This window comes from Semicossyphus pulcher, unplaced genomic scaffold, assembly GCF_022749685.1.
Source record: "Semicossyphus pulcher isolate SPU_LCO1_2020_fin unplaced genomic scaffold, fSemPul1.0.p SCAF_19, whole genome shotgun sequence".
In the NCBI taxonomy this organism is placed as follows: Eukaryota; Metazoa; Chordata; class Actinopteri; order Labriformes; family Labridae; genus Semicossyphus; species Semicossyphus pulcher.
In genome coordinates, this window is record NW_027211692.1 from 1,884,210 (window position 1) to 1,909,562 (window position 25,353).

Sequence of the window (25,353 nt, forward strand, 5' to 3'; positions counted from 1 at the left end):
ATCAAGGAGAGCACAAAGTATCTGTTACACTGATCGTAAAAGGTGCAAACTCGTGAAATATGCTGTAAAATCAACCTCATCACCGGACAATAACCTCACTGTTTGACAATGCTGCAACACTCCAGACTAAGTTCAAAGAAATCAAGGACCCAGGAGGATGTTAAACCGTTTTCACACATCCGGAGAATCCGGTCTGGACATTGTCCTGAATTGTCCTTGCACACATGGAGCACACACCAGGAGAGTGTGCACGTCTGACAGATGACGGTTAGGTGACGGGTGGAGTCTGGAAAGAGCTACAGGAGGAGGACTGATATCACATCTTCAACACGCCCACTCGCTCGCTATGAATGGTGCATGTAATCACCTGCTGCGTTCACACACTGGTTAAATTGGACATTACACAGACTTTGTACTGAGGGCTGACAGAGGAAAGTCTGTTTAATGTCCGGTAACTGATTCAGACATTTGCATGGTCACATGCAGCCCTCTGGGTAATGTCCGGACACGTTCAGGAGGGCAGTGCATGTGTGAAGGGGCTAAAGGAGGACTCAAAGTCTCGTGCATGAAAGTCAGACATCAACCGCTGCATAAAAGACGTCCTGCACAGGCTTTGAATGTTACTACTGTCTTTCAGCGCAGAATCCTCTGAAATGCACACAATTCTTCGGGATACAGTGCAGAGTAAAAATGACATCATCACAACTCCTGACAAAGTGTCTGCAGGAGAGCAGACTGCACGAAGATGCTCGGCTGCTGAGAGGCTTTCAGTGGATGTCTGAACCGTGACGGAGACGTGACGGAGCTGCAGTGTGGAACTGGGACGCGATGCAGAACCATCCAGAGAACATCCGGGGCTGATGTGGGCGAAGGAGAGGGCCAGAGCGCAGAGGAACATGCATGCTTTGAGTTTTTTTCAGCCGGCTCAGTGTGGACGTCTCTGTGTCTCCATCTTTCTCCAGTTCACTCTGAATGGTTGATATTTGAAAAAGGGGGGCCTCTCTTTACCCTCCCTCCTCCTCCCCTTTCTCCCCATTCTCCCCCCCCTGATGCTTTGCCCCTATTGTTCTCCTGCCTTCACACACACACACGTACCAAACAATGCTGAAACGTGAATGGAGCAGCCACCACAGGGAGAGTTGTAAGCTGTTGGCGCCCAGACTAGTGTCGACTCTCTCTCTCCCTCTCTCTCTCTGTTTACGTCTCTCGCTCATCTTTCTTTATGAATCCTCTTTTTGAACGCATATTAAAGCTCGCGCGCGCATCACGGTCTGCTCTCAGTGGCGCGCGAGCAAATGAACCCTCGAGAAGATAATTTTTCTGTAAACCCTCTTAACTGGGGGATGAAATTAAGGGGGGGGGTCTGGCGAGGGGCGGGGCTGGTGGTGGTCTTTATAGTTGCTAGGGGCAACCATAGGGGAGTGAGGGACGTAGAAGGCGTGCTGTTTGTGCGCGTGTGGGTATATTTGTGTGTGCGCATAGTGCGCGTTTGGGACCTGCCAACGTCCTGCTGCGCGACCCCTCGCGCCAATTCTATGTCACACAATTGGCTAAGAGAAAGAGAGAGAGACACACACATTCAGAAAGAAGGAGAGAGAGAGAGAGAGAGAGAGAGAGAGGGAGGGAGAGAGACCTAGACGCAGACGCGCAAGGGAGCGAGAGACAGACAGTGAGAGAGAGACCTAGACACAGGCGTAGGGAGAGAGAGAGAGAGAGAGAGAGAGAGAGAGAGAGAGAGAGAGAGGATGGCTGGTAGGATTTAGCCCCGGCAGCGTCTTTTCCCGTCCAGCACAACAAGCTTATTACCTTTCTCTCCACGCGCTTGGAAACGGATTTACGCGCACGAAAGGAGGTATGTTTGATTCATTTATTTGTCTTTTCTGCTCTCTCATCTTCTCCCTGCGGTTTGCATCCCTCTCTGCCTTTGATTCATATTTTTTATCACCCCTATGTTAACCGTTTTATTTGCCCCCGTCGATCTGAGGCTACAGGTCGCGGGAATGCGTTTAATGGCGATTAGTGGGCGGGTAATTAGCCGTTAACGGTCAAATTAACCTGGTAGTAGTAGTAAGAGGGAGAGGTGTTACTGACTGTGGGGTCCTCGTGCAAGAGGGGGCTTGTTTTTGTCGTGGTTGGAGGGTCTCCGGTGTGCGCGAGGAGACGAGGAGAGTGGCGGCGGTGGCGGAGGGGGACAATGAGCGGGGCTGTTGTTTGGTGACGGTGCTGCGCGCGGTGTTGCCCCAAAACCGTGGATCCGGCTGCTTCTGGGAGCAAACGGAGAAAAAGAAATAGAGAGAATGAAAATATGTAGCTTGAGATGTAATTGCTTTGTTCACTCACAGCGGAGCCGGATCAATCACACAGACTGGCCCCGGTGTGGGTGTCTGCTCGGTGGGCTGAGGGGTTTTTGTGCGCCGTTTGGAGCCACAGAGGCGGATAATCCCAGTTTGATTTGCTGTAATGTTCATGTTGGAAGCTTTGTGATATTTCTAATCTCACGTTGAGTCTTCTTTATGTTCCTGCGGGGACGCAAAGCTGCTCTCTGACATTTCTGTGATATTTTCAGACAGTAGAGGGGCGTTTGTTGCTCTCGAGGGGGGGGGGGGGGGGGCAGACATATACGGTCAAATGTTAACTCCGCTGCCTCTGTGCATCTGACATGTGTGTCTCTCATCCGCTCATGTGTGTGTTTCTGTGTGTGTGTGTGTTTGAAGCGCGTGCAGTCTGGGGAATAATACCAACAAAAAAAAAAGCCAAAGGCGCATGAAGTTGTTTATGCGCCTCGACAACAATAACAACAAGATTGCAATAAACCAGAGAATATTACACAATGCGCGCGCAGAGAGAGACTGAAAAGGGGGCGGAGGGGTGGGGGCTGGGGGGTGCGAGGGTCTCTCAGCCATCTTCGATGAAGCGCGTGTAAAAGGCGCACGCACATGGCGACAGACAGACAGACTGAAATCACATCATAATCAGAGCCGGGCGTCCATGTGTGAGATGTAAACGAGGTCAGCGTGGAGGGAGCACGAGACACGGTTATTCTCACACCTAAGCCACCCTTTCAACACCATCATTACTATTAATAATAATATTACTGTTGTTGTGATCATCATTGTCTGCTGTAGAGCTCTTCTTTATAAAGGAGGTTGGAGGTTTGATGGAGTGCGCATGCCAGCCTCTCTCCCCCCACAATAGACAAGGGGGCTGCTTGTTGGGAATTTGGCGCTTCACTTGTTTTGCTCAAAGAGGAATTCAGTGTGAGCCCCTCTCTCTGTTGTTGTTGTTGTTGTTGTTGTTCATGTCGAAGCCCTTCATGAACCCTTCCCTCGCTGCTCTTTTATCGATCACCATTAGTATCCCTGTCGATTGACTGATTAATCGATCATTTAACGGTCTTTGCGCTGATCATGTGCGGTGTGTCGACACACTCAGTCGTCCATTGTTCCCTCTGTAAATCAGATTGTAATAAACGCCTTAAAATCGGTTCATTAACCCAAATTAATCGCCTCACAAACATTTCCATAATGAATGGACGTTATTATATTTTATGTAACAGTGCTCGAGGGATTTACAGTCAGTCTACAGTAGGGCTGGTCAACAGTGAAGGCTTGCATCATGTTTCTTTTCCAACAGGGAGTTTTATTAAATCTGCAAATTGTGTCAAATTTCCTTCCATGGTTTTAACTACATCATCCCAGAGTGATCTTCTTCCTGTCTGTGGAGGGGAGTAAAGGCAGAGCAGGAATAACAACATGTCGCCATATTAGAAGCTTTTTTAGCCCCCCAAAATGGAGGGGGAGGAGGCTCGCAGGAGCTCATTAGCAATGCAAATTAGTTTTTTTTCTTCAACGGGGGCTCGGGCACCTGCTGTCTCGAGCATGCGCGCGCGGCCGGCTGGCTGGCTGGCTTCCTCCCCTCCTCCTCCCCTCAGCCTCGGGAGCGCGCTTCCCTCCCTCCTCCTCATTAGAATTATGTCCACGGCGCGCGCACAAACGCTATTGGCGCTTTGACGGATATATATATAAGAAAGCAAGAAGAAGAAGGAGAAGAGCGCTCGAGCTCTACTCTCCTCCTTTTAAAGCGTCTCTGTTTGTGTCTCGCGCTCTCGAGCAGCAGCAGCAGCATCAGCATCCGTTAGCATAACAGAAGGAGGAGGAGAGGAGAGGAGAGGAGAGAGAGATGACAGAAGAGGAGGAAAGATGAGGAGTTTTAAAGGGAGAAATCAAATGTATGAGAGGAGATTAGTAAAAAATATAAAAAGGGGAAGAAGTGAAGAAGAAGAGGTGAAGAAAGAAGGGAGGGACAAAGATGGAGGACGGGAGAAGCTGCACACACTCAAAACTAGAAGGAAGTTTAAAGCATTGAAGAGCAGAATCTAACTGGAAGCAGGAATAAGGTTATTGTACACGTGCACTGACCTCGTAACTATCAACAGTCTTATATTGTCATTACAGCTTCACAGCATCATCTTTAATGATCTATTCATACAGCTGTCTGCAGCAATGGCTGGAGAAGGATGTTCTGGTTGTTTAAACATACATTAATAAACACTTTAAACTACGTACAAACATTTTGTTACGTGTGTGTGTGTGTGTGTGTGTGTGTGTGTGTGTGTGTGCTGCTGATAGAGGCTGAGTTGGGTTAAAAAAAGTGTCAGTAAGTGATGATAAAAGATTAGAAGAGACAACAGGATGAGCTAAACCCTGAACGCATCATGAAACATGCGTAAGAGAAGTCCTACCTGCAGTAAGGTAAAGAATCGTGAACAGAATGAGGCTGAAGTTGAAGCATCCTAAACAGTAGCTGAGATATTAATGTGGATTAAAAGTATAAACAGGTCTCTTTCAAATTGCACTTTAGCTCCAAACCTGGACCCTGTTTTTACACATTTAGTTGGTTTAAACGACTAATTAACAGTTTCATTGCTCTCTCCAAAGCTGCCTCCACCAGTTAGTTTGCCTGCTGCACTCACATCGTGTTGGGTTTGGAAGTAACCATGTAAAACACCAAAGTCTCACAGTAACACAAAGCGGATGTTGGCAACAGTAAAGCAGAAACTCTGTTCTGCAGGGTAAAATCACTGGTCTGGTTTTAAACAGAGCGAGGTAATCATGTTTCCTTGTTAAAATCTGTTCAGCCCATAAAACAATAAAACATGGATACTTCATTGTTTGGCTCAATAACAAGGCTTTACGGTCATTTCTCTGCTCGTCACGTGGTGACACAGTCCGAATAGAAATATGAGATCACAAACAACAAGGAAGCACAGTCGCAAAATAACAACAAGTGCAAAAGAAAAAAAGGAGAGGAGAGGAATAAAGAGGAGCAAAGTAAAGATGATGGATATCTAAAGGAGAGGAAGTAAGGAAAGTAAAGGAGGGGCTGAGAATGCAAGGATGGCTGGGTGAGAGAAAAAAGACACGACAAAAAGCAGAAAAGAAGACAATTAAAGAATAAAGTAGAAGAGGTTAAGAGGAGGAGATGAGACAGAGAAGACAGCAGCAAGAAAGGAAAACAGTATAAAGGAGGCAAAATGGAGGATGAGAGGAAGGTGGACAAGGAGAGAAGAAAGGAGGAGACAAAGAAGGAAGTGTGGGAAACTTGATGAGAGTATAAAGTGGAGTCAAGAGAGGACGGGGGACAACCCGAGGAGATTAGAAAAAGGGGTTGAGAGGCAGGAAATTAAGGTGGAAATAATATGGGAATAAGAGTAAAAAAAACTGAGAGGAGGTGAAGAGGACACATTTAATGTTGGGGGAAAGAAGAGGAGGACAGGAGGAGGTAAGAGGAGACAAAAAAGACACAAAAAAAGGATGATAAGATGACAGGAAAGGAGGAGGAAGGAGATTTAAAGGAGTAGAGGAAAGAAATGAATGGGGCAAAGATGGAGTCCAAGAGGTGCAGGAGAAAGATGGAGGAGACACCAGAGTTCTGTGGAGGCAGAAGGGGGTAGATGCTGAGGAGGAGGTCGTGGTGCATTCAGAGTCAGCTACGTAAAAGCCAGCTAACCGCGAAAAATTAGACAAGCACAAGCACAAATCAGACAAGCACATGGAGGATGGAAAATGGTTGTACAGACAGTGAACATGGCGTCCGCCGTGGCAGCACAAGGAGGAAATTGTTCAGCGATGTACAGCACAGTTTCCTCCGCTCTCCTCGCATCACATGCACGTCATGAGGGCCGTTTAAAATCCGCAAAATGCATAAAACCAGCGCGAGGAAACGATTCCCTTCGGGTTCATGTGTAGTCCACTCTGCATATGTTCACAGGAAAGATAAGTTTTCCTTCATGTGGGCATTTTCCTCTCATTATTCAGAGGAATGACGGTGCAGAAACACACAAAATAATGTCTAAAAATCAAACAAATCTCCAGACATGACGGGGTTAATTAAAAAGCTTTTAACGTTTTAACTTTTAAAGGGCCGAGACACCGACGCACCTCGTCTCGTGACGCACGAAGCTGCGAGATGACAGCGTAAACTACATTCATTAAACATTTGTTTCCTGAGTGAAACGGTTAATGTTTAATCCCATGAAAGCGTAACGAGGGTTTATGGTGCGAGCCGAGCTGATCTTTGTTTCATACAGAAAGTGAAACTCTGAACGCCCCGTTAACTCCGTATTACTCTCTGCTCAGATCATCGTCCTGCAAAACCTGATGTCTGACTTTACAGACGCTTTACTTTTCTACTTTACGCAGAAAATCTGCTGTAGTTACATAAAATGTTGCAGCAAGCTTCATTATTAGTTATTTAGCTTAAATGAAGACAGATTGTAAAAGTCTGCAACCCATCATCCTCAAACAGTAACATCCTCCTGACGTGATGGCGTTGGGTGTGATGGATCACACAGTCCTGCAGACGTACGTCTCTGCACGTTGTTTTTGTACTGCAGAGAGAAGAAGCCTGAAGGTTCAAACAGGTAGAAAACTTTAAATGGAGATATCTGGGGAATGACTCGCTGTGATCTCACGTGATGTGTAATTAATGGACTAATGTGACGTCATAATGTAACTCTAGCGCTCAGTGGAGCTGGACTAATGTGACGTGTTTCCACAGAGCTGAATCCAAAGTCTTCATCTTATTTGTCCACATGTTCTTGTAATTCAGACGCTCTCAGGAAACCGTGGTAACGTGACTACAGGTGAAATTAAAGGGGGGTATTGTGCAAATTTCAAGCTTCATATTTCACTCTGTGGTACCTGTGGAGAAGCTTAGCATCATTTACAGTTACAGCCTCTGCCTGAAACCACTCAGTCAGCTCTGTCCCTTTAAGAAACCCCACCCCTACAAGCCCACTCTCTTCTGATTGGCCAGTTCTCTGAAGCCAGATGTGAAACTTCACCTACGTTTAGTCTGGACGTCCAACACTGTAACATCATAAATATGTCTTTAAATGTGAAAACATCTTTCGTCTTCAAAGAACTGAAAGTCGAACAAAACTTAGCCTCAAGATATTCTAATAATTGGCCTGTGAAAGGTTTTAAAAGATTTTTGAAATGCTGAGGATGTGGAAAGACTACGTCCTGCTACACTTCACACCAGTGATGGAATGAAGGGTGGAAATAAATGTAAAATTTCACCATGAGCTCCACCTGTTCTTACTGAAGTTTGATCATCCACAGACAGTAAGAAGTGGATGACGTAGCCGCTTGGTTTCAAAAGTGAAGCTTATGCCGAAGTGCCTTAAACCTGCATCTTTCCAATGTCCAGCAGGGGGCGAATCCACCGGCTGCAGAACGAGTCAAACTGAACTCCTCTCCTGATTTACTCCCTCAGTAAACATGTTCCTAACGAGTTTATGGTCTCAGCCTCTAGTTTCAAGTCTTCAACACAGCATGATGTTCATTTAGTCACTGATGCTCCCATTGAGAGTCACACAGACCAGAAACCAAGGGAGGGTTTAGGGCAGGGCTACCTGTGATTGACAAGTGGGTACCAGGCAGCCTTTTAACCTGGATAGAGAAGAAGCCTTATCTCGTCCAAATATGGTCGCTTCTGGCTCAAAAAAAAGATGGGGACAGCCAAACTGAGGCTTCAAAATGGCCGTCCACAGACTTCTTTCATACAGTCTGTTTGTAAACCTGCTGCAGACGTTTCTGAGCTCGAATCTCTCGTGTTCTCTCAGGAAGTACGCCTGATTAGTGCTGACATCATAGGCTGATATATTCACCTGCTTCTGTTTGCCTTCATTTTAAACTGAGAGTTTTTGTCAAAGTAAGTGATGTGAAAATGTCCCCTTGTTTTCTTGGAAAAGCAACTGATGTGTTTCTTCTTTAAGAAATCAACAGATTGTTGGACTTTTGAGGAAACACTTTGATGCAGCTCTACGACAGATCTCGTGTATCTGATGTGGTGTTTGTTTGCCTCATGAAGCGGTCTCTGGATGCTGCAGTCCATCCCTGCTTTCACAAACATCTACAGGTCTCCCAGCCCGAGAGCTCGAACAGGCAGCGCTGCAGCTCCACCAGATGACGCGGGTCACAGTTTAGATGCTGCACAGCAGATATGAGGAGATTATTTGACCAGAAAATAAAATATGGGGGAAAAAAACCTCTGCTGGAAGACTTAGGAGATAACATCAAATCGGTATTAAGCTACACAGACAGATAGCGTTGCCATGGATAAAATATTTAGCTGGCTTTCCGAATCAGCCTTCCTCTCCTCGCTCTGCATTTGTGAGTGTGTGTGAGTGTGTGTGTGTGTGTGTGTGTGTGTGTGTGTGTGTGTGTGTGCGCCTTCCCCCCAAATCCTAACCGGCATGCCTGTTCGCTGTGGAAAACAGGGTCAGGCTGGAGAAAAAAGAGAAAGAGAGCGAGCACATGATGGGCAGATAAAGGCTTGTCTGTGTCTGAGGGAGAGGAGAGCGAGGAGGATGAGAGGAGGAGGAGGAGGAGGAGGGCAGCGTGATGAAGGGGCCTCTCTGTTGAAGGAGGGAGTTGCGGCTCTATAGAAGGCTCCCATGGCGGACAGAAACAAGGCATTTAGTCTGTGAGTCGGCCTCGGGAACGCCATAATAGGCTCTTATAATGATGCCACTATGGACAGGGAGGGGAGGAAAGAAAGCGCAGAATGTCCCTTTAAACTGGAGGCTGGTTGTGAGGAATGTCTATAGTGTGATGGAGGAGGATGAGCCGGGAGGAGGAAGAGAGGGCCTGAGCTGGGTGAGAGTTCAGGGCGTGAACATGGATGCTGCTTGAACCTCACGTGGATGAGGATGCAGCGTGCAGGGAAATGTCTCCAGACGAGATCACGATGAATCAGTGGAGTGAAATGATTCGATAGTTTGAGGACTAAAACAGTTAAAGGTTCAGGAGGGTTTTGTTGGGTGGTTGAGGTTTAAGGATGAGGAAACTTAAGGTGGATGTTGTTGACAGGTTTGTTTCGCTGGATAAAATCTGGATGATACGATATTTCAACCCCGTCTTTCATAACATATTCAATTTATTTTAAACATTTTGAATCTAAGCACTGTTTTTTGTCGTATAATGGACCATATAAGTTTTTTATGCCGGTCATTTTCTGCCGATGCTCTGTTGAGGTGTTCCAGAAACATTTGGACGGAGCTTTTGAGCTTCAGTAAAAACACGTTTCAGACACATTCATCGGCTTGTGTCATTGAAATCAGCCGCTGTGAGATGAGTTCAGTCTGTAGATGATCCTGGTGAGAGGAACACTCGGTGCAGATGACTAACTCTGTTCTCCAGGCTGATCTGTTTTCTAGATAATTACGAGAACATAAACTTTATGAAACCTCAGGGTTAATGAACGTCACCTTGTGTGCAGTGGGTACGAACCACCTGCAGATCCAGGAAGGTTTATGGTTCTTGTTAAATACTGAGAAAATGAACAGTGACTCGAGACTTAGGTTGTGTCCCAACTGAAATACTTGTCCAACCAAGTCTAAAGTGTTTATAGCTATTCAGAAAGGTCACAATGAAGGTGGACTAAATCACCATGATAGAGCAGAAGTGTTTAAATACACAGAGAGACGCACATTTTCAAACAGCATCTCCTGGAAGACGTACATGAGCCGTGTCCCAATCAGGGGCTGCATCCTTCGAAGGCTGTGTGTGAAGGACGATGGTGTCGCAGTGACGAGTCGAAGGCTGTCCCATTTCAAAGGAATGCGTCCTCCTTTTCCCGGGCCACGAAGGATCCATCGGGTGCATCCTTCAGCCCAACATATCTCGAGATTCAACGCGTGCCAATTCAAACGAGAGGGCCGACTCTTAAACGGCCGAGGAACACACTTAAGTTTGTAATGAAAGGGGCCTTGAACAGGTTAAGTTACTTGATGTTATGATAACTAGTTAGCCAGCTAGCTACCTGTTGCTAGGCGACAGGAGTGGTGTTTGGTGATGCAAGGGTAAGGGCGGGAACAGCTTCTGATGCAAACAGGAAATCCTGTCTACACAGACCATGAAGGACTCATCCTCCGTAGGCCGCGTCCTGCGAAGGCTGCAGCCCCTGAGGCCTAAGTGTTGTATTTTGGGGTTCGTGTTTGAACTGGCAGATGTAGTCGAGTCATTTCTGGGATACATGATTGGAAACGTGACCAGTTAGTCAGAAAACGAGCCGCAGGTTTGAGTTGACTGATGATTGAAGGAGACCTGTGTGCAGTTTGAATGATGTAAGACACGTTCGGTGGTCTGTCACAGAGACGGACAGACCGTTGGAAGGAGGACGTTTGGAGGCAGAAGATGGTGGAGGTTCAGTCCATGATGTAATCTCTGCTTCCACTCGCCCACACTTTCATTCATGCAGCCAATTGAAACTGTAACTGTGCTTTTTGTTTGAGTGTTGGACACTTTCCTGCAGCTTTAGTCAGAAATGAGCTGATTTAATTTAAAAGACGCTGGAACTATTTGACTTTGATAAAATAATAAAGTCAGAGGCTGGGACAGAAGCACGTGCAGGCTTTACAGATGGACCTCGATTCATCAGCTTCTGCCTCCATTAACGAAACAATTAAGGAAGGTGAAATACAGTTTTACATCCTGTCTGTTTAATCTGATCCTGTTGTTTTGAGCTTTTTAAGGTTATTTAATTCATTCATTTCCTTTTGGCTGACGTTTCTGAGCAGTGAAGCTTAAACTTGGTTACGAATCTGTTGCAAGAATAAGAATACATCTCATTTTCTCTCCGTCAAAGTTTCAGTGTTTAAACGATAAAGCAGTTAGTCAATCAAGAGGCTATTAATCCACCCTGGTCCCAGTCCGGCCTCGTGTTAATCACATCAGTTGCTTATTAAGCAGAAAAGTAGCTGAATACATGAAATTAATTTGTCTGTTTATCATCCAAAGATCGTCTGTAACTTGTGACTCGCCGTCTGCTAAAGTGAATTAAAAACAGATGAATCAGGAAGGAAAGGAAAGTTCGCCTGATTGTTGCCGTGAAATCCACAAACTAATCGCTCATTCTTCAGCTCATTCTTCAGCTTGAAGAGATCAATACAAGTCTAGTATCAGCAAACTAGTACAATAAGTTTGGCTGCTACACAACAAGTGATGAATATCTTAGTGTCAGACCCAGTGACTGAAGTAAAGCACGCTCTCTTCTCGCTCTGCTTCTCGATGATGAAGAACAACACTGAACTATCTCACCAATCACAGGTTTGTTCTCTGCAGCTACAGAGCAGATAGTCACGGAGGACAGAGGCAGAAAACTCCAGAGATAAACTCCTGCTGGACTTCAGATCTCCGTTTGTTCTGCCGGTTCTCATTAAAGACTCAGAGGACACCGTTTAAGTCCTGTTCACGCTGGTTTAAGTTTGTATCTGTAGTTCTTTCTGAACTCGAGCTGTGACGTGGTTCAAGCAGTAAACAAACAGGAAGTCCAAAGTTATAGAAGCACCAAGTGAGGACATAAATCCATCCTCCATACTTTGTTCTTCTAATGAAACATGTCTGCCTCTTCGTGCATCTGAAAGAGGAAGAAACAAACATAAAGACTTCACCTGCTCAGGTGCAGCTGGTTGTCCACAGCAGGGTCACAGTCAGATATCTGCAAGTGAAGCAAAGACAACATTCATAACGACAGCGCCTGAAAAACTTTGCTTTGTTCATCAAATGACCTCCTACAGGAAGTTTTAGTCGACGTTTCTGAGCCTCATATTTTTTGCTTCTGAGCCTGTCAAGTCCAATTTGGGCCGTGCTAAGTGCTTTTACTTGTTGTTGTAAATCTACACTATCTTTAGTTTTGGTTTCAGAAAATCTTCTGCTTCATTATTGATGCTAAGATGCAAAAAAATGTCCGTGCACTTTGCAGCAGTTGCTCCGACTTTGCCTCCTCTTGAGGAGATAAACGGCTCTTGCATCTGAACATCATCAGCAGATTAAAATCTATCGGCAACAACTTGTTGCTGATTTGCTGTTTTTCTTAATATTTGCAGGAACGACTGTTCTGTAATCGTTCTGCCTGTCGCTCTCTGTCCTCAAGCTGTTGCTTCAGTTCCTTCACAGGCACGTTTGACTGTTCGGCTACAGGAAACAACACCTGCAACAACAGCTTGGAGGTCATGAAGCAACTAGTAAATGGCTGAATGAAAGAGGGACTATAAACTGTTAAATTGCAGACTCTGCATGAGTTATAATGCCCTGCTCAGTTTAAGATGTCAACCACAAACTCTCACAGCAGTGAAGGCTCCAGTTTGTCTCTGCAGGCTCAAGTTTCATGGATGCAGACCGTCCTGAAGTTCGTTTTCGTCTGTTCCCCTGTCCCGGCCTGTCCTCGTGTGTCAGCTCTCTTCACTCACCTGATCTGTCAGAATTTTACTCCAGAAAAAGGTGCATTTGTCTGATGAAATATTCAGTGGTGGTTCTGGCAGGATAAGGCGTATGCGTCTGTGTGTTTGTAAACTCAAGAATCAGTTTGTAGCTCGCTCAGACGGCTGCCTGCTCGGACTAATCGAGTTTAAACCTGATCGTATCTGTTTCCTCATGCTCTGCAGACATGTGGTTGACGTGTTGTCGGTCTCTGAGCGGCTCTGTCTTTGTGTGTGTGTGTGTGTGTGTGTGTGTGCGTGTGTGTGTGTGTGTGTGTGTGTGTGTGCGTGTGTGTTTACCACATCTCCTCCTTCACATGTAAACCTGTGTGAGCGCTTTGCGTGCAGCCTCCCCTGATCCCTCTGATGGATTTAACAGGCTTAAATCAAGTGTCATGTAATTTGAAACTTTATTGCTCCCTGCAGGAAAATCCTCTTTTCTCCTGACCCCCCTGCTCTCAGGGGTCAGAGGTCGGGGGTGAAGGTCACCTGCAGGTTTAGGGTCTGAGTGAAGGAGACGTTGGCAGGGAGGGTGTGAGAGGTGTTTCGGGGTGAAGGACAGTTAGTGGGAGGTTACATCATCCTGCCAGCAGGTTAAAGGGACAATCTGTGATTTAAACACAGCTGAAGGGGACGCTCTGCTGGAACACAGGGCCTGATGCTGCTGTCAGTAACACCAGAGAAGCTTTTAATCAACAGTTCTCGTCCACAGTGAGATTTTCTTTTCACAGTGGGACGTCTAGCTAACCTGAGAGCCGTGAGCCAGGTAGCTTTCACTGTTTACTATGAGTTCAGTTACTGTAACAGGCTCTGAGGCTGTCGAGGGCTGAGCCTGAGCTGCCTTGAGCTTTACTTACAGTTTCAAATCTTTACATTGATCTGTGGCCTAACTGCTCATTTAGTAGGGCCAAGATGTCTTCCTCACACGTCTTGTTTTGTCCACAAGCACAGACAGAGCCAGCTTACTGAGGAGGAAAGAGTGTTGTGTTTTTCTTAACAAATTACTCGAGCTGTGTAATTGATTATGAAAGAAGCTGGTGTTTGATTTGACAAATATTTGATTAATCTCCCTCTTTAACATGATGAAATGTTATTCACCGTGTGCATCACACTCGCCCTTTTTACACTGCGGCTCCGCCTCAGCGCCGTAACGAAGCTCCGCCTTCATGCAGCCTTTGCCATTTTACATTGGACCAAGCGACGCCGGTGTGAAGCCGCCCCGGTGTGTGTTTGTACAGCGTTCCAGCGTTGCTGAAGCAAAACGTGCAGATAACGACTGTAAGACTTTTCTGGTCTCATTATATGAAGCTACCTGTAACGTATCGACCAAATCGTGCTGCCTTAGCTTTTAAAGAAGCTTATGTATCAGCCTGTATCCCTTATTATTATGATTCGTGCACATAATGCAGCATATAGCGCGACAAACATGGCTGTTTCTGCGTCGTTAAAGGTGCTTTTCATTTATGACAAAACTTCCTCCCAAAAGTGCCACGCTGCCCCGTCCTCTCCCTCCACACTGATCATGAACAAACCCTCTGCTGTGAACCGGCGCGCTGAAACCTTGCTCAACATTTTTTTTGTGGAGCCATTGTATTGAAAATAACTGGACCCTAACAGAGCTACACATGAACGCCTTCACAGCACCCCCCCCTCCCAACCTCTGCTCCCGATGCAAAACTACAGCAGCAGGGATAATTAGGGGATTGTATTCTGAAAATATAGGTCTGCATGGTAATGAGGGCAGAGTAAAAAACCTTTAATTCTGCTGGAGAGCTGCAGAGACGACGAGCGGTTTCGAGGCTGATGTTTAGAAAAAACTGTTCGACTGGATTAAGAAGCAGATCTCACACACGCTGTTAAGTCTCTGCAGGGCCGTGACATCTGCAGGAGCAGAGTAACAACTACTAAAGACGATCACAGAGAACAACAGGCATGTTTGGTGCTGCTACCAAGCACTGATTCATCTCCACATTATTTTTAATGAATCAATTAATCTGGAGGACGGCAGAAACAGCGGAAAAGTCTCATCTTTATTTCCCTTTGAGCTCATCTCTGGTTGCATTTATCCAACAGCAAAGATGCTCAGCTCACGGCCGCATTATTCCTGCTTAATACGTGACATAAATCAATGCATCACCTACTTTACTCAGCTCTATAGGATGGTCTCAATTTAGGCCAAATATGTTCATTTACACAACATAGATCCTCATGACCTAAATATTCTTATCTGCTTATCGCAACGACGGCACCAGAGACTACTTATCATGAATGTCTGCACCAAAAACATGAGCATACAGGTCGTCTGCTGCCGCTCAGGAGCCATACTTAATCTGTTTCTGTCAATGGAGTCTGGTGGCTTTAAAGAAAGAGATGTAAAGCGAGCGGCTGTTTCTGCTTTAAAAAAACTAATTTTACTCCTTCGTGTGTTTTGTTCTCATAAATCACATTATTACAAGTTCATCTGCGGTCTCAGGGAGCCTGAGTTTGACTCAGGAGTGAAACCAAAAGTCCAACCGACTTCTTTTAAGTTGCACGTGTGGCCTCATTAATAAAACATCCATCCATTCATCCAAAAATGATCTACACGCCTGTCCTGTTCAGGGTCGCAGGGGGCTGGAGCCGATCCAAGCTGTCACTGGGGTTACACCTGGACTGATCGCCTGTCAATCACAGTGCTTACACATAGAGACAAATGCTTACATTCACACCTACGGGCAATTTAGAGTCGCCAATGAACCTTACGAGCATGTCTTTGGACTGTGGGAGGAGGCCGGAGTACCCTGAGGGAACGCACGCATGCACGGGGAGAATATGCAGACTCCACACACACAGGCCCACGTCTGAACCAGGGTTTGAACTAGGGACCTTCTAGCTGTGAGGCGACAGCGCTAACCACTGCACCACCACTGTGCAGCCTTTAATAAGACATAAACTACGTAAATAATTTGCAAGTAGCTAACTCAGTTTTTCTTTCAGAGATTTTTGGGGTATGTTGCCTTAATGGGACAGCTGAAGATAAATGGCCCTCAATTCCAAAGAGCCATCAAGCAGAAGCAACGAGGAGGGCAGCCTCTGCTCACGAGCGAGCGCTCTACCAACCAGTGCAGCATGACGCTCTCATTTAAAACCAATTAAACAAATATCTAAACTTTAACAAGAGCCTCTGGTGCCTGAACCCGTCCGTGCCGGCTGGTTTTGAGGCTAACTTAGCAAAGGACCTGCAGGTCTTATTAGAGAGTTTGTGGTCGTGTGGGTCGGAGGACTTTTGAGATGTTTGGACACAGCTGTGTTTACACAATCCTCAAGAAGAACTAACAGACCTGTGTTTGTTCTCTTTAAGTATATCAGGCCTTTAAAGAGTGTCTGCGCTAATGAATAAGGCTGCTTAATTCGAGCGTCGTAACACTCATCACACGTTCTGTCTTCCTCCTCTCAGCCTCTCCATCCTCAGCATATTTGTTCCCCTTAATGTTAAAACACTCACAGATAGTTTTGTCAGTAATTTCCTCAAACAGCTGCTCCGGGTATATTTTTATCTCACCAACAGGAGGAAGTAGTGCATCTGTTTGGGACTACTTTCAGCGGTGGATGAGTCCACATTTGGTGCTCTAGTGAGTATCTGGGCCAGCAGGATGGTGTGTGTGGGATTGAGTGGAAGTAAACCACAGTGTGTGTGTTTATGGTAATGAAGGAAAGTGTCAGCCGGCTCAACAGTGTGACTCACTGGTGTGTTTTCACTAGTTTTTGGACAACAATGGAGCTCTATGGCCCAGAGGAAGACGATACATCAGCGTGTGTTTGTAGGATATTCTGCACTTTGTTGGTTTGAATAATATCTTGGGATGTGATGACAGTTAATAACAGAAGATCACACGCTTGATCATTTGATATAATATGTGGGAATAAAGGGACACAGAGGAATAACAACAGGCCGAGAGGAAAGTAGTCCCCAGAGGCCGAGTGATGTGTCGTCCCGTGGGCTGAATCCAGTTTAAATTGGCTGCTCTCCTAGCTCTGGATTAGACCTGGGCTTAATACCTTTACACTAAAAGGCCTGTGTGTTCCCTCAGAGGGCAATCTGCTGCAGGAACACACCACGCTTTAATCCACAGCAACAACAACAACAACAGTTTATCTGCCTGAAGCTCGCCGGGGCAGGTCGCACCACGCCGGGCCGCTCATCCTCGCTGCATGTCAACATTTCACAGCTCGGTTTGGACGACACAGATCGGAGAAATAAGAAGTGTAGAAAAATATGTTCTTGAGTTAGTGGAAGGATTAGAAATTGTTTAGAGTTCGTATTGTGTAACCAGCTTTAGTTTCTGGGAGCCATCTTTGTTTGGGTCAAAACATAAGCGCCTTGTGAAATTATTGAGAGTTCTGTCACAGCAGGCTGCAAATAACACAAGATTATATGAGCAACATGTTCTGATCATCTTTTAAACTTTCTCCTTTGCTTGCTTCTATAATGTGAAAATCAGCTGTTTTATCTGAAGACGTCAGTTTGGACTCGTTGCAGATCTTTGTCTGCATAATCCTGTTTAAATTGATCTGAAATAAAAACCTTAAGAGCTCAAGCATTACACAAATATCTTACATAACCTATAGGCTGCACACATTGGGATGTATAGCTGTAGATCTGTAGATATAAAAAGATTTGTGCTGCAGATGTCAGAGGGTTCATATCCCTCGTTTCCTGGATCAAGAAGTTGCCTTAGGTTTGTGCAGAGCCTCCAATCAGGCGCCTGTTTGATACAGAGCCTTTGTTTTGCTTTGATCTGATTGGATCACAGTCGGGCTGTGTACGGTGGCCAGCAGGGACACATTTTAAAGCAGGCAGGGAACAAAGATGTAATCAGGCTTTATCATTAATCACGGCAATCAAAGCGATAATGCCTTTTTGTTTCTGCTTCATCTCACCTTCATCGGGCTCTAGCTGGGCGGGGGAGGGGACTTCTGATTGGCCAAGAAGTTACAGAGATATTTAAATACTGGAGCTACAAAGCGTCCACTTTCATGTAAATCTGACAAGAAAATCAGTTTGTCCAGAGAAGCAGCAGCTAGAAAAGAGCTGAAATGTTGTTAGAGAGGCAACAGTGCAGAACGTATTTGTGGAGCTATCATTACACAGACAGCTGCTGTACGTCGGGTTCAGTCCTCCACATGAAAGTGCAGCAGGTGGAGAGTCTCCGCGGATGTGAACTATGTCAGCAGGAGCCGCAGGAGGATCCGTTCGTCAGGATTCTTTTAAACCTTTTGAACAAATCTCCCTGAAAATTGGCAGATGGTTTGGCCTCGGTCCCAGGAACAATCGATTAGATTTTTATAGTGATTTGTATCTGAGATTTTTCTGTGTAGCAACGAGATAAAGTCCGCTTCAGGGGTGTTTTCAGCATCAAAAGACTCAGTTGATGCTGAGTAGAAGGAATAAGGTGAAACGGCAACAGCTGAGGTTTGTCTCCTTGTTGTTAAATGTGAAGTCTGTATTGAGCCTCTGAAGCCAACGTGAACCACCTCAGTGTCTGCTGATAGCTCGGCGTCTCGGAGTCGTTTCCAGTGTTGCCAAAACGTAACAATCACACACATATCTGGGTACAAGGGGATTTCTGGTGTTTATAAATCTGGACCCTATTTATGATTTATTTCAAGGTCTAAATGGCTGAAAGGTACAAAAAGCTTTAGAAATACTCCAGTAGATTTCTACATGAATGGCTGCAGCGTAACCCAAGGAGGCCAAAGCGCCCAATCAAAGAGCAACCACTAAAAGTTCTTGTTGTTTGAGAGGCTCAGAGTGTCTGACAACATTACAGAAAGGATCCCTGCAGAGATCGACCTTTTTGTTACAGAGGAAGAGGCTCAGAACAGGAGTGACGTCACTCTCTTTTAAAGCCACCAGACTCCATTGACAAAAACAGCAATTTAACATCTCAGGACACTGCAGGTTTGGTAGAGCAGCAGGCTCCTGTGTTCTGCACGGGAAATTTACGGAGCGAAGAAACTGCGGTTGAAAAATCATGTTGCAACACAACGCATGATTATTTTCCACAACTGATCCGTTATGTTCACGTTTGGTTTGACCACCTCTTAAGACCAAAGTGTTTCTGACAATCCTCGTCAGGTCTTGTCCTCCTCCTGGCTTCCTCCCTGACTTCTCTGCAAGGATCCTGTCTTTTGTCTGCCTTTGTTGTATCCACACAATGAGCTCGACAAAAAGAGATAATAGCTCACACTTCCAGGCACTTTCTCCTCTAACTCAATCACGGTGCTACACTTGGTTGTAGAATAAAACAAGAGGGAGTGAGATTGATTTTACAACTCTGCACACTCTGCCAGTTGTTGTGGAACAGTCTTGGATCATCTCCTTCAGAAAGAAAAACTTTTAGACGCAGTCCTTTGGGATTTCAAAGGTTCACAAAGGTTCTAAGGTTAAGGTTTCCTCTGCCCAACATTTGTCTGGGAAACTGTCCAGGTGTTTTTGCGGCGAAGAAGAGGTTTGAACTTTGTTTTTAGTCGAATGCAGCAGCAAGATTTACGTCTTTGAGAGTGGACATTTGGAAGAGCTAGAAAGACTGTTGCATTTGTGTTCAGACATCATGTACAGATGGATCATCCGAAAACCTCAAAGTGATCCAGCCAGCACTTCATATGAAGCACGCAGGAGCTCTACATGTAGTTACAGTGGCGCTGTGTTTCAAATGGATTGGACGAATCTTAAAGCCTTAAATCTGACAAATATTCACTTTTTAATGAAGTTCAAATGAATGTTTGTTTTTGTCACAAACATTTCTCTTCAGTTTGAGCATATTAAGTGAAAGACCTCCAACACGTCCCATCAAAGTCAGATTTAGTGCATCATCCAGATCCCCACGTCCCTCATCAGATCGTCTCTCATTGGGTCACAGGATCACCGGACGAAGCGCTGCATCTATAAAGCATAAAAATATATGCGACTCTCTCTCCCGTCTTGGTCCGGACACGGTTTCCGCTCCGTTTACCCTCCGACTGAGAGGTCACAGGTTCAATTCCCACAGCAGCTCCTGTGTCCTGGAGGCTGAGCGTCTAGCAGCTCTTTATCACTGTAGCTCTGTCGGCTCTGTGAAGTGTGAACGCTCAGACTTCTCCTGCAGGACTGATTTCATTAAATGTGACTGATGGCTTTTATTAGAAAATACTACACTCTCTCAGAGTTCAGGGCTCCATATTTCCTGACTACATCTCCATACATCACCTGAAATGTCACCTTCAGTGGTATTTTCATACATTATGGTTTTGTCAGCGTCATTATCGCTGCAGCGTGTGGAAGCTTTTTTAAAATCAAAGGTCACCCACTTCTCCTTTACAAATACAGTTTTATACCTTCTGTAAGAAAGTTTAAACTCTAGTTTAATCTTGTGTTTTACCTCAGCAGTATTTTGTTTCCTTAAATGTGGTTTTGCATCATTAGGACGACCTTGGCAGTAAAAAATGTTGTGCATCGGATAAACAATCTCAAATTAAAATTCATTGTATTACACGTTACAGCTCAGAGTTTCAGTGCGTTCTCATGAGACATGGTTTTGCCGTTGTGTGTGCAAACAGTTTAGCAGCTCTGCCGCGCTGACAGGCTGGTGACAGTCAGTTTGGACTGAAGTGAGTAAAACCGTCTGCTGTTTGTGAGCAGCACTTTTGCTCACAGGCTGCACTTTAACGCTGGCACAGGTTCAGTTAAATTCAAAACTTAATTAACAGCAAACTGGTGTGCAGCCAAACTGCTTTATAAGCAAACAACATTATCAAAAATACATGCAGAGGCAGAAGGTCAGCGGACTGAATGAGCTCAGCTACAGCATCTCGTATCATTCCACTTCCTGCGGGGGAGAAGTCACGATGGTAGTTCCTTATGTGCACCAAAGTTTGCAGCAAGGAACGCTATTGCAATGTGTTGCAAGTCAGAGCAATACCTGTCTCAAACGTCCCAACACCAGACCCTCCTTAAAGGCTCTTTATGGAAAAATCTGCAGAGCCCAGCACGTATCGTTTTTAAACCATCGCCCCAATTTAGAAACGTGCGACTGTTTTTTCCTTTTCATACTCTTCGTTTTACTGTTTGCTTCCTTTTCCCTGCACTGATCATTTGCATGTTATTTCTTCTGATATACAGACAAACAAGGGCAACAATTTAGTAAAGCAAGTAAATAAAGGAGGAAAATTAAGTCATGGGCATGGGCCACAGAGCTGAAGCAATAAAGTATCAAGTGCATGAAGTAGTAGTTTGAGGGAGTTACCTGTAGGACAGGGATGCTAATGAGTCATTAAATGCAGTCAGAATTGGACGGTCCATAAATAAAAGCCCAAATAAAGAACCCCCTCACAGATCAGACTGCAGCAGCTTAAACTGTCTGATTACATCTGGATGCAGTGAAACTCTTCAAACAGCCCGTCTCACCTTCACACGACACTTGAAGCAGGAACGAGTCGCTGCGTTTACACATTTCCATATTCAGGCCCTGAAAGGACGCGCATCCGCACCACAAAGGGTTAACGCGAGCACCCAGAGCTGCGTGTTTGTGTGTGAATGCAGTCCCTGTTGATAGCAGGAAGGTGTGAAGAGGAGGGCTATTATCACAGTGTGAAGAGGGAAACAGCGATTGGCCACTCGGCCGCCTCCCCATTGACCTCCATTATAGCTGCATTAACGGGAGAATTAGATCGTCATCACAGAGTGAAAACACATGCAGCTGGAAATGCACCCGAGAGGCTCTGAGAGCTGCAACATAACGACAAAGTTATCTGCACCAGGAGCTGTTTGAATCCAAACTCTGGAACTTTCTAAGACAAACAGTAAATCTGTGCAGACAGCTGACGGACAGGACGTCATCACCTGCTTCATGAAGCAGAGTATTAGACTGCAGGGGCGGACTGGTGCAACAACTTGCTATGGTGTTTTTATGTTCATTGTTAGGCTATAGCTCTAGTGGTCGTAGTTATTATGACAAAAGTAAAGGAGGAAGCGAGGTGACGTAGCATAACAAACAATAAAGCAACTACAACACTTTCACCCATGAGACAAAGGAATCAGTCACAAATCAGGTAATACACTTCCTGTAACTTTGGCCAGGTACAAAGTTTAACTAAAGTAAGTAGAGATTCAATTCAACCCAAACCAGAAGCTTTTTGTCTAGACTTAACCAAGTAGTGTTGATGCTTTAAACGAAGTAACCTGTGTCTGTTTCACAACGTTAACTTCTCTGTGTGCAGTACAAGAGTGTAGGAGACAGGGCGCTACCTTAGGGTTAAAGACAGTCAACCTGTGTGGTCTTTTGGGTCTGAGGACTTCTTGGATTTCTGTCATGTTCTTGGTTAACGTGCCTAACATCAGTAGATCCTGAACACAGCAGGTAAATGTTAGCTGACAGCGTATTTCATTAGTTTTGTAGAGGCAATCTTGCAGCACAGTAACCATTTAAAACAAAGCGTCAGCAGCGCCTTCGGATTTCAAAGAGTTATATTAACATTTAAGAGATAGAACGACTTTCCTGCAGCGCCAACCTCCTCCACGACTCCAGTGCAACACATTTTTCACTGTCTGTGTTTATAATCCAGGTAGCAATTATGTTGTCACCACAATGCAACCACTGCTGCATCGTCTCTACACATTCAAAGCTGCAGCAGTGGTGGAGACGCTGCCACCTACAGGCAAAGATGGGAATGCTGTAATTTTACTCTTGCACCACATGCAGCCGATGCCTGACTTGTTGATGCAGTTATTGATGTTTTGCATTTACAACGGGCAACATGTGGCGCCTGTAAGCTCAACTTAAATATTGCAACGAGAAATTCTGTTTCTATACTAATTGCGTTCTATGTTTAAGACGCAGGAGTTGTTTAGGAACGTGATCAGGGTTAATGGTGCTATAAAGCTATAAGCTATAATGAGTATTAATCATGCATTAGTCACTATGGGAGGATACGTTGGACACTAATGAAGTCCATTGTCAGCGAGCGTTTTGTGGCTTTGCAAAATAGTTTTCTTGTTTTTATCAAACTGTATTTGCTGTTGTACGTTAATCGAGAACACGAGGGCAGCTTGTGTCTCAATCAGCTCAATCGGAAATACGAATCAGCTGTGATGATGCAGTCACACGTGCAAACACAAAGAGGGAGACAGTCTCTCACTCAACCTGCTTAACATCAATGACGACGCATGTCCTTGATTTTCTGACTTTCAAATGAGGTTGCAGGAATGATTGCTTCTTCTCGCTCTCTGTTTTAATGATTTACAACAAGATGAATTTGGGATTGAAGAGAGCCAGACAGACAGAGAGAGATCGACAGAGAGAGAGATAAAGACTGACAGGAAGGAAATGATGGAGAGACGGACAAATAGAAAGAGGAGGGTGAGGACAAGAACATGCAAAACAAAAAGAGAGGGCAGAGATCGACAGAGATATGCAAAGATAACGATAGAGATGCAAAAAGAGGGAAGGTGAATGAGACACAATGCTGAAAGAATGGCAGAGAGATGGAGAGAAATCAAACAGAGGAGAGGAATAAACTGAATGGGGAAAAGACGAGAGCAAAAGGAGAGAGGAGGGGAGAGACAGAAAAGAGACAGACATTAGGAAATCCAGACGGTGGCACAGACAGACAGACAGACGAGACGCCTCCCAATCAGCCCATGTCTGCACCAGTCCTCCTCCTCTTCCTCCCATTCTGCACCCCTCCCGCCTCCTCTTTTTCCTCCCATCGCTCCCTCCCTCCATTTTGTCGTCCTCCTCTCTCCGTCTGATGCTGTTCCAACACCTCGGGGCTTCAGCCTCACATCCACCATCCAACACGCTAATGCTCCTCTGCTGCTGCTGCTGCTGCAGCATAATCACCCACCAAGAAAAAAAAAATCCTCCCAAAATAAAAAGAGAAACTGAAACAAAGACGAGCTCGGTCTCGTGTGGCTCAACGTGCCTCAAACAGCTGGGGAGAAACCAGAAGAAACTCACATTTGTTGAAACTGTAGCGTCTGCTTCAAGCTGCTGATTTGAGGGTTTTATTCCTCAGTCGATTGCTGTTTGATTTATACGTGGTTAAATGTAGACCGTAATCAGGTGGATCCACAGCCCATCTCACATCTCCATTTCTCCAAATATGACAAAATTTGCAACAGCTCTGTCAATACTTGTGCTCCCCCTTCACTTGAGCTTCGTCTGAAAACGTCCAGTCTTCCCTTCCCTCAAAGCATCATAGATTTAAAGGGTAGTTGTGCGCATAAAGACCTGGTTAATACAGCAAGTTGTCTGATCAAACAAAGCAAGAGACCTTCAGCTTTTCTAAAACAGTCAGCACCAAAAACAACCCAAATTTATGCATAAAGTTGCGGTGTGACCTCCACGGGCTGCAGTTGTTATTAGGGGGTTGGGGGTTGAACTGACATTGTATAAAGAAGGAAGAGGTCCGTTTGGCAGAGGCGACGAATGGGTCAACCAAACACGGGACTTTCACCAAGGAGACTGAGATTGGGTCATTTGAGAAACCAAAAGGTTACATTGACTTCTTTGAAGTAACACAATCCAGGTATGTAATAGAACTAACTAGTGATGCATGATATTATCGGCGCGTTATCGGTATCTGCAGATTATGGCTTGAAAACTACGTATCGGCATCAGCAGATATGTCATTTTTCTGCCGATATTTCCAGCAATAAAACAACACTTCAATTCTGCCCAAATGCTCGATGGGTCCCTAAAAGAGCTCGACGTAATGCGACAACATTAACTCTCCACGAGTGTGTGCGCACACTGCCTAAAAAGACCAAAGACTAAAAAGTGACTCGATCCAATGATAAGAACTTAAACAACTTTCACAACATTTAACTAGCTAACAGTTAGCTCACATTCTCGTCATTTTACCGACACACAATCAAACACGCTGAAAATACACTCGCAGCCAAAGCCGACGCTAACAGATTGTAACATAAACATCAGTGCAAAGTGAGTCAGAGTCCGTCGGCGATCACTGAGGTCTCCGTAGTAGGAGCAGTAAACAAGTCCGGGCATGTCTCCTGCACTGCCGTATTTCGGGGAGATGCTGCATTCAGGTGTGCTCAGAAACATGAGTGATCAGACACGTGACCTTTTGTACAACACCTCTCCCGTCAAGCATGAAGAAGGGTGGGGTATGGCAGTTTCTGGCCACTACAATAAGAGTAGGTATGAGATCAGTTCCACTACAGGAGAGACTCGATGTCCTCTGCAATCAGGGGGGGAAAAACATGAGGCTAATATATTGGTATCGAACTTGGCAAAAAGGGTTAGAAAATATCGGCATACCGGAAATCGGCAAAAAATCCAATATGGTGCATCCCTAGAACTGACTTAAAGCGTGCTTATTATAACCCAAACCATCCTTTTGCTAAACCAAACTAAGTAGATTTGGTGCCTGAACGTAACCAAAGTACGACTAGTCCACAACGTTAACCGTGTGTTTGTCCAGTGCTTAGGTGTAGCTATGGGGGCGCGTTGCCTGCCATCCATAGAGATGCTGGTTTATGAGGCACTGCTGTGGCTCGTACTTGACAGTAGGAACAAATGACCTATTTGGTCGTGTGTGATGGA

The 25,353-nt window shown here is 45.2% G+C and overlaps 1 protein-coding gene across 1 annotated transcript in view; it reads left to right on the forward strand.

Annotated features, from left to right (window-relative positions):
* Nucleotides 1-1,511: 1,511 nt before the first annotated feature.
* The window catches only part of LOC138597220 (retinitis pigmentosa 1-like 1 protein), a 37,385-nt gene continuing 13,543 nt past the window's right edge, over nt 1,512-25,353 (forward strand). Inside the window, exon 1 of the mRNA XM_069668790.1 lies at nt 1,512-1,852. The gene's annotated coding sequence lies outside the window, so the exon portion shown is untranslated. The remainder of the gene's footprint in view (nt 1,853-25,353) is intronic.